Source organism: Ceratina calcarata, unplaced genomic scaffold, assembly GCF_001652005.2.
Source record: "Ceratina calcarata isolate Rehan_Ccalc_2016 unplaced genomic scaffold, ASM165200v1 scaffold453.2, whole genome shotgun sequence".
In the NCBI taxonomy this organism is placed as follows: domain Eukaryota; kingdom Metazoa; phylum Arthropoda; class Insecta; order Hymenoptera; family Apidae; genus Ceratina; species Ceratina calcarata.
This window is the reverse complement of record NW_017169258.1, coordinates 142,447-153,034: the sequence shown is the minus strand read 5'-3', so window position 1 is coordinate 153,034 and position 10,588 is coordinate 142,447. Positions and strand designations below refer to the sequence as shown.

The 10,588-nt window shown below is 39.1% G+C and overlaps 1 protein-coding gene across 1 annotated transcript in view; it reads left to right on the top strand.

Annotated features, from left to right (window-relative positions):
- Positions 1-10,588, top strand: part of nrm (neuromusculin) — an 80,000-nt gene that overhangs the window by 10,128 nt on the left and 59,284 nt on the right. The window contains exon 3 of the mRNA XM_018028461.2: positions 9,632-9,802. The gene's annotated coding sequence lies outside the window, so the exon portion shown is untranslated. The remainder of the gene's footprint in view (positions 1-9,631; positions 9,803-10,588) is intronic.

Below are 10,588 nucleotides of genomic sequence, written 5' to 3'. Positions count from 1 at the left end.
TGATTTAATGTTTCAAAAAGAAACTATTTAGAGACCATATAAGTTTTTCAATGCTTGATTCCAACACCGTATGTCTCCTGAGATAACTCTAATCTATGACGAGTGCGATTTCGTTAAGTAAATTTTAATAGAAACGGTTTTGAGGCCGGTTAAAGGAGCGAGACTCCGCGGACTGACAATCTCTGAAAGCGTTTACCAAAGAGGAGTTGGTTTTGCACGGTACGCGAGCCCCAGAGAGCCGGTGTATAATTTAATTAATCGATTAAACGCCGACGATTCCCCTACCTAGTTACCTACGCCACCGTTAAGATATGCATGGAATAACTCGTATTAGACGTATCGTACTTGTACGATCCGTGTAATCTGGTTAATCCCAGTAATTCGACAAACGGGGCAAAGAGAGAGAGAGAGAGAGAGAGAGACAGAGAGGCTCGGAGGGGGAAGGCCGCGGTACTAATCCAAAGTGGTAGCCGGGCTAAACCACTGAACCAGTTATCTTGACACACGCAACATGTCATACCATTAAACCGCGGCTCGAGTTTGCCCAGATCAAAAGGGATGCCAATTACTTTCAGCCTTTTTTCTTACCGCGAAACCGAGAGATACCCGCGTCTGTAACAGCCCAGCCAACGTGAACTCTGATAAAATATGTATGTACATTACAGTATGCATGGGAAAGTCTGGATTAAATCGGAATTGGCTGCGGTAATAGTTGAGCTCCTTATATTTATCCCCGAAGCTCGTGTTTATACACGAGATACTTAACGACCAAAATTAATTTTATACCCTTCAGATTTTTGCTCAAAGTTTCAGAGCATAATTAAGAACAATAAACAATTATGCACATTCTATTCTATTAAAGTTGTATCAATTATATTTTATTCAAATCTTCCTCCCATCGCATCGCTTTCATTGAGTTACATTACCACGAAGACATTTCGCAATTAACATTAAAACAACGTATTCGCTTAATGCAATGCTCCATAAGAGAGAGTCCTTGGTGGCTATAACAGCTACTGTTTTCTGCTAACATATACACGTACACCGGAGGACGTTCGCGCGAAAGACACGTCCCGTTTTTAAAAAAAGAAACGAGAACTGCCAATGGCCCGCGGCCAAGTGTCTTTCTCCGACGCGAGGACGCGGGACTCGTACGTAAGAAAAGAGGAGAGCACGGGAGTGTTTAATTTCACCCCCTTAACCGTGTCAGTTAATTGTGCTCGGATCGGGATCGCCCAAAGGCGACTGCAAGTTTGAACATGGACGCGAATGAGCAAGCAGAGTTCTCAATTTTCTACGATAGTCTTACAACGATCAACGACTTGTGTTTAGTATCTAAAATATACAGTGAAATATCAAACAATAATTAAGATTCGATTTCAAATTGCTACAGTATTATTATCTTCCTATATCCATACAATTTAACATAAAAAAAAAAATTTTAATTAGGATGTTTAATTTTATTAAGTATTAAAACTTCGAACATTACGTTAGAAGCATAAAAATATCTCTGTTGAAATTTGCGTTGGAGAAAGATTAATTTGATAAATGAAACCTAGACGAGAAAAATCGCTTTTGGTTCATCGCGATAGCTCAATCCCTTCCGGAGATATGAGCTCCCAAAGTTTCGCTGTCGCGGAGCCCCGCGGAATCCCCGGGAAATCCCGCCCCGCTCTGTTCCCGGAATGAAAGGGTTAGGTATTTCTTGGTACCGCGTGGTAGCTGTCTAGACGGTCTGGTGGGGCAGGTCAGTAACTGGGTCAGCGTGCGAGAGGGAAGTCCGAGGCGCGCGAGGAAGACAGTCAACAAAAAATTGCACTCGTCTGTACGCGATGATATCTTGGGAACAGAACGTCAGATCGAGTTGAATTGCACGGCATTTCGAAGGGAAGACTTCCTTGCTGCTAACGATTCAACTCTCGTTTTGATATTCCTACTCGTAAATTTATAAACAGTCGAAGTTTTGAGAATTTTAATAATGGAGTAGGGATTTCACGTGCGTGAAAGAAGGAAGAAACTGCGATTGTCTTTACACGATAATATTTCCGAAACTAAGAGTCGGATTGGAATGAATCGAACGGATTTTCGAAGAGGAGGTTTTTCTGCTTCGAATGTTGGTTGGCACATCTCGTTATGATTGTTAAGGATGTATTGGCTATACAGTCAATCCCAAAATTTTTTAGGTACCTTAGTAAAACGCATTTCCTATAATTAAAAATTAATTAGACGTCGGAAGAACAATGCTAATAATAAATAGCTACGTGCTAAAAAGTATAGAAGGAAATATCCAATTAATTATTGACGCTGGCGAAAAGTTTTTTATACAGAAGTTGCATTTGATAGTTTATGGAAACGGGCGAGGAACACCTTTTTAAAAAATTTTTGTTTTTCAATAAAAACAATGTAAACTCTCATAGTTATATTTGGTGCAAATGGTCGTATCGAGGCGAACTAAATGGTATTTTAAAGAGCAGGCTTTTCCTACTAATATCGGTTTGATATTATTATTCGTTGTCACGTTATAAACAATATTAAACATTTTAGTTTCTGATTTTATTATATTCGTTTGTTAAATGAATCTCTATTTTTTACAACATTTTATCTTTATTCCTGAATTAGGATTACAGAAATGTTTATCTTGGAATATCATGCTTAATATTAATGAAAGGAATTAAAAGTGCCCGGGATCAGATTGCATACGTCTGGGATTTTAATGCTATCCATCCTAGCTTTTCCACTTTATGACTACTAGCCTTAAAGATGACTCTGCGATTCGTACTCATAGCAGCCGTAGCTTTCAAATCTTTTCCGATTGTTGCCCGAAGGCAATGTGAACGACGAGAGAAAAAGAGGTGAATAGGCAGCCTGGATTCTTATCGATTCCAGAAATTGAAGTATATTCGAAATACTTTCAACTGTACTCTGATACTCCGAAGAATATGTACTTGTAACACGAAAGCCCTTGTAGCAAAAAATGTAATAATAATGGTAAGTATTAAACATTTCAAATGTGTAGATGTTCGAAGAACAATTGCGTACAGTGCGGTGGATAAAATGGAAGTGAACCGTCGGAATAAAGCAAAATTGGATTTTCTAAATAAAACAAAAATAGAAAAGTTGCGGTTTACTTGGACAACTCGGTCGTCCGTGCTGTTATTCGTAGTCAATTTTCAATGTGCAAAACTCAGTTTTTTGTTACAGTGCGTAACTTGAGTTTTAAGCCAGGCTCGGTGCATTAATTTGAGTACAGATTCGATGGTATACGTGCATGCAACACTGATTGCTCGCAATGTTGCCTGGAGCCTTACAAATATTCGCGAAGCTTGAAAATGGATTGACAACGATCCATAAAAACTTTTCAACCGGAATGAATACCAATCGGAACAGTTGGGAAATGAATCTTTTACAGATACCTTTTTAAATATTTCCAACTACTGCCCGTTCCGTGCAAATTTTAAGCGTCCGTCATTGATAGGTTCTCGGAATGAGAAATAAGCATAATTAAACGTCATACCGTTCCCGGGCATGAGATACCCTCTTTTTGTACAGCTTCAGCGTTGAATCCGATGAAAGGAGCGACCCGTGGAAAATTGAACTTTGGAAAATCGAAATGAAATCGCGTTGACAAAGTAAAAGATGAATTATGACGAACGACCCGGCATCCTGCGTCGGTCTGTTCGTTCCATCGGATAAATAATTCGCTCTCAGAATTAGTGTTACGTCATCTGAGCGAGGCAGAGAGAGAGAACGCGAGAAAAACGACGAGGTACGCGTAATAATGAAATTCCCATACGCGCGCAACGGTATTTCACAATAATTTCGAAACAGCCGGGACGACGAAACGCTGGATCTTGGTTGTTAATTGTATCGTTGCCTGTGATAATTTATAACAACGAGTCCAAACGGGAAACGTGTCATTAGTACGGATAACGGAGCACAACTGAAAGGGTTTATTCCCGCCTGAAGCCGACATTGTCTATAGAAATGAGTCACGGATTCTGTACTATATTTTATGCAACGATATAGAACGACCCACAAAAGTGAATGCACACCTTCAAATTTTATTCCAACAAACTTTATCCAAGGAATCTTCCTTATACAAAATCCTGTTCACTTGGATAGTTTCAAATAGCCAGGATTAATTCTTCATAGGAAATATTGTGTACTATGAATGAAATAACTTAGATATATATAAATATACGTGATACAAGTTACATAAAATTAGTAAATGTATCGTAAAGCATTAGATATCCGAGATTAAACACCTGAGGCTATTCATATGAAAACAGGAAGCTTCTTACATTTCAAAACAACGTATGTTATTCTACACATCAATATAAACTAGTGGAATATCTACTAATTCATATTGCAAGCGAATTTAACTAGTAAGCAAGAATTTTGATCCCTTCTTTTAACATTAGCTTTATTATATTTGTATAATAATTATTATAATATTCTAGCCTCGGCTATTCACTGTATGATGCGATTAAAATCAGTCTTATTAATTTTAACCCGACTCTCGTATTTGATCTACATAATTTCATGTTATCTATCCACACATGCGAATTGACACAGATGCACGTAGATGTGAAACCCGACACAGGCTTGCATAAAGTTATACAACCCAGATCCTTCCGGTGAGATTTACAATTCAAACAAACTTCCATTCCAAACGTGGCGAAAACTTGCAGGAACCTCGCCGGCGGTTCCGTAAAGGTGTACAGTATATACGACGTTTTGGTCTCCGCGTTGCAGCTTCCGGTTTGGCTGTCCGCCGTCCGCGTATTTCGTTCCGCGTCGCGACGCGTCTCGCAATTACAATAAACTCTCAATGGACGAACAATTTCTGCACGCTCGGTCGGTTTCAAAACACCGGCTCTCACGCCATTAGCACAGTTCCCATTGAATATCCCGTAAGAACACGATGGTAACCGGACTAGTTTCAAACATCGTTTAACAAGTTTGAAATCGAAAACACAGTCAACTTTCGTGTACATGTATATAAATGTATGTATTGCTTTATTGTGTTAAAAATATAAATGGATTAGGTTGATTATCTGTTTCACGAAACTATCCTAACTTTCGTTATTTTGCTCATCCTTGGGAACTGGCTCGGTTTCAACGTTTGCTCGTTACATTTCGCTACACAATTGATTGTAACCCATAACTGGCCATAATATCGTGAAAGTATATAACATATACTGTCATAGCTTGGCTGAATTCAATACCAATAAGTGAAGTGAACAGTTCCCAGCCATCAAGTTCATGGATAGGAAGATGAAGGAAAAGATAGGAAGAACGAGCTCGATTTTATTTTACAGCGACCTCTCCTCCATCTCTTTCTCGCTTTCTCTCTGTCTGTCACTATCCCTCTTTCTATGCGTGTGCAATCCAGCTGAAAATGTATGACGGAACTTTTACATCAACCTAATGCCTGTTCAAAAGTTTCCTATAACTCATCCTATGCAAAACCCATAGGACAGAGAAAGCGCGCGACTCTTACGAGCCGTGAATGAAATTTGAAAACTTAAAACTCGTTTCGCGCCTCGGTCGCTTTTCACCCGATTTCGAATTTCATTTTTACTCCCAAGAGTCAACCCATTAAACGTGAATCAATATCTAGAAGAAGAATCATCAAAAGAAAAGAAGATTTATAATGTAATTGATTATTAATGGAATAGAAAGAATGATCTCTTCTTTCTGGTAGTCGAAACTTTACATTTTATTTACGAACAGGCATTTTGTATTAGAATTTCCTATTGGACATCGAAATCCTCTTCGTTACGGTCGAAAGCCATGGCGAATTCTAAAAGTCGAGGCCATAGTTGGCATCGTTGAAGATAATTAAATATCAATTAATAATCTGACGTTATAATGTGAACGAGGAGTGATCGGTCGTCGATGGTTTTCATCGTGCACGCGTTTCAAAGAGCAATTTATCAGAGCTAGGAATGCTGCGTTGGTCGCGCCTCTCGGAGGACAGCAATCGGGTTGTATTTAAATTGTATGAAGGGCCACTTGTCAGGTGGCCAATCCAATTAGACCTCCTACCTGCTGGAAATTACGAGATTTCAGGACTGGCCGGTTCTCTCTGGTCCATTGGGCTTCGATCGCCCCGGTAACCGCTTTTGATTGGACGCTCCTTCTAATTCGGACTCGAGATAGATACATAGACACAGGCCACTTGGACTGGTCATCGAGTTATTAATCGTTCTTTTAATAAACAATTTTATATACCAGTTTTTTGAAAATTTCACACTGGATAAGCCTCTTAATTATTTCAATTAAAACTGCCGGTATAGCCATGAGAGAATCCTGCATGCAAAATTTATCCCATTAGCACAATTGTGTTTAAATTATTATTGAACAATTTAATTATTCCTCAGTATCCAAATATTCATGAGAGTCGAGACAGTCATTCAAACGGAGCATAAAATATTTCATCTCGTCAGTGACAATCAGTTCTAAATCATTCTTCTGACGTATAAAAACTTGCAGACACTCATTTTGCTAATTATCTTTGAGTGCTATCACTGCCATAGCTGTTCGACGTTGTCTTAAAAAAAAGTAGAGTGCTGGTTTTTGCTATGAAGACATCGACAGTCCGGGAAATTAGTTTCACCGGCCTCGTAAAAGTTTGCGTACGTTTTTTTTTCATTCCGGCGCCTTAATATCGTCGTCGAGCACCGCACCGCGCTTCGAGGCTTCCCTTTTTTTTTGTTCCCTTTTCCTCTCTAGAGGGGTCAAGAAAAATGAAAATTTCAACCGGTCGGACCCAGGAGTGAGAAACTTTTTGCGTGACATCTCGACGCGAGCTTCCGGTTATTTGCTTTAATAAAGTGGAAGCCATTGGAAGTGGTGGACGGGCGGGTCGAGGGGGGGAGCTCGTTGAGATTTGCGTTTTCGACGTGTTCGCTGAGTTGAATTATTAATCTTCTCGTTACTTCCTGTTCTTTTTGTCTTTCTTATTATTCGATGGTTGGCAGTTATAATACTTGTGAGAGAAGAATTTTAAAGTAGAGAGGTGGAGCATTAATCTTATAGATGATTTAAACTATTCTGTAGTAGGAAATTTCTGTTAATAATATATTATTAACATAATTAAGAACAGTATTGTCAGAATTAATTAAAATTTTCATTATCTTCATTTAATATAAATGTTATTCTATTTAGCCAGATCGGCGCGGGCAATACGTGAGATATTATTTCGATGATCCTTTATCTGAAACATGCAACTTGTTAAATTATACGATTGAATTAATATTTAGAACGTTTAATTAAACGAATGTTTTCAACAGCGTTTAATTAAATAGTCGAGTGGGCAGCATTTAGTTAATAGCAATTTCAGCCAGGAATTGGCGTGACCTCTTGCTGAAATATCAGAGATATGAGATATTCAATTTCCGGTGATAAGAAGGCGAATCGGGGCGTTCGATAGAGGTTTTGCTTCATTTGAATACAAATTACTCGATAAATTCTTATTGAAATGTGGCGATAGAGGAAGGTTGAGAACGGGCTGAGTCGTTCATTAAACCAAGAGTAATTGCATAAAGGAATGGAACGATTAAAAATTATTCAGAAATGTGATCAGCGCAATTACGGTGTATCACGAGGAATAATTTGAACAGTTTTTCTTATGAAATCACAGTGAACGTCAGATTTAATTGTGAATTAATACAAATATAAAAATGAAAATGAAATTACACTGAAGGTCCAAGATTCGTCGTAATGTTTGCTGTAAAATCATTAGTCGATGATTCCAAAACGTGATGACTTGTGAGAAATGTAAGACAAACGGACACGTGTCATTCGCATAAGAAAATGGAATCTGGAAGGGAACTCAACGAGAACGTAGTCAGACAGTCTGGATAAGCTCGTTGAATGAAAGCGCATTTACTTTTTTCTCAAAACCCAGTACATACTTCCACCCATGAGAACAGAGCGGCGAGTGTTCTGGGTCCAAGGAACGGGGAGGCATTTCCGGTCCGTGGCAATAAAAAGTTACAGTTTTCTCCCGGCGCGCGCGTAAATTCGCAAGATGAATTTTCCAGCGAGAGCAGTTACTTGACATTCAGTGGCTCGCGGCGGTGAATTCAACCGGAGGAGGCTACCCGGAAATGTACACGGTTGCTTGTACGCGTTGAAAAGTTTATTCATAGCCCGGACACGTCGTCGGGAGAAAAAAGAATGGTCCCTCGATTCGCGGCGTCGGGTTTTCAAATCCCGAGCCTGTCGCTCTCGTCCGTCGCACAATGAATCGTCTCGGAAATCTCGAATTAAAAACTCAGATTCAAACGAACCTCCGCGAGACGCTAGCGCGGGTCTCTCCGGGTGATATTGAATTCGAGATAAAAGGAAGAACGAGAAGACGGGTAGAACATGGGAGTCTCTTTGAGGTGTGGTCTCCTTTCGTCGCGGTAACTTTGCCACGCGATTTACGTTCAGCCACGTGCATAAGTCTTGGGGCAGTCTCAGTGTCCATCTATCAAGAAATTTGGCAAACGCTCCAAATTATTATACAATTTTCAATTAATTATTTAGTATAAATACATGTAAAGTAAAATCAGTAATATCAATATTAAAAAGAAAAATTAAAACAATCGAGGCCTAGGTGTTAAACTGGAATTAATGACCCACTTAAGGGTTGAAGAAATTCACTTTATTATTTTACAAACAGTATAATAATATTATACAAGTACTATAAGTTGATGCACGACTAAAACCCAGACTGTCTAATACGCGGTTTGTTAATGCTTTGGGAACTGTCTCTCTTCCCCTTTCCCTCTAGACTTTCGCTTTAAACCCTCGAAACTTTCTCGCCGTCCGGTGTTCACCCTTAAGAAGATTTATTCTCGCGCACATGCACCTGCGTACATTCGCGTAAGCCATTTAGTCGCGTTCCTCGACTTTCTGGAAACTGTTTTCAAAATATCCCACGGTATCGGAACTCCCTGTGTCACTGACAGATTTAGCTAATCTGTCAGTGGCATAGGCTAAATTTAACTTCATTACTACTTTGCTTCTTCTTTTCTTAATAAAACGTTTGCATATTTTTAGACACAGAAAAAGAGCTATTATGAGAATAGATTTTGGTTTAATGTCCTCTTTAATATAATATTAGTTTTCGACTGTTATTTGTGGAACCAATAAGAGAAATTCCAATCCTTGGCATAGAAATTCCATTTCTATGTCATAGATTCGATTATGTAAACTTTAAATATAGATAATTATCAGGAATAAGAAATATTACAATTCTCTAGCATACATATTGACGTGGCATGGATTTGACTATATGTTTAACATTTGGCATGGATTTGACTATATGTACTTTAGTATCATGAATTTCCGATTACGATTTACTGGTTTAACCTACGTTGGTACACGGAACCTTAAGTACTGATCAGAAAAAAATTGGGGCAGATTCACAGACAAGGGATCAATAGAAACAGTGCATACAAGCATTAGTAAAGGAATTTTTGCAATCAATATCGAATATCGTTCGGGTTTGGCTTTCAATAAGTCGGCGTTGTCTATTTGCTGACTAGTAGCAATAACAGAGCGCGGGGCCAAGTCGTAAGAACGAGTTTTAAGCAGCGTAATTGACCGCGTTTCCCTGTTTCTCTGTTTCCAGTTCAACCCGCGTACGTACGCGTCATCGACGAGACCACGAACAAAACGTTAAGCACTGGCGCCACTTTAGGACCTATAAACGAAGGCTCGACGATTTCCTTGTACTGCGAGAGCGGCGCGGGTAAACCAGTGCCTGTCGTCGAGTGGTTTAAAGGCGACCAGCTATTGGAAGGTAACAGAAGCTGCGATTTATTTACTAGATACTTTTCTGAACTATCGTATTTCTTTTTTCGTACAACAGATACGCTGTGTTTCATGTGAAATCAATTTCTCAAGTCTCTGTAAACTTTTGTACAAACATTTATGTAAGTTTGTTCAACAACAATTGTTTTACAATTGCCAACACAGGCGGAATGCACCTGTATATAATAGATATAGGATCCTGGTCAGGATTTCCATCTGTGAAACGCTACTCCTCTGTAACAGCTATCGCATAGCTGAAATGTAATCCACTTTCAAACTCGGACAAATAACGGGCTTAGGTACCCAACAAATGTCAGATTAATTTGTGTTTAAAACAAATATTAATTCGATTCTCGTTCATAGAATCTAGTTTCTAAATAGATTTGTCATTTTTCTACGAGACAGATTGGGTACGTGGCTGTTCCTCTTGAAAAATTTCGTTGCGGGGGATTAAGTTTTAAAACTATCCCTGGTAGTGGCCGAGTTGTGGATGTTTACGTTCATTGCTCGCTTTATATTTTGCCGGAGCGCGTGTTGTTTGTAAGCCGTGCAATTATTACGTAACGCGAACATCACGTGCGGACCAGCATAATCCTTTTTCACGTGAACGTTCCCGTAAGGAACGCTGATGTAACTTTTCCAGACGCGGCCAATGCTCTTTAGTATCTCTTCACTTTGAAATCGCGTGCCTCTCTACGCTTTCTGTCCCCTGACCTCTATATTGCTATCATCTTTTTTTATTTCATTCACAATTTTTGTCATTATTACATAGAAA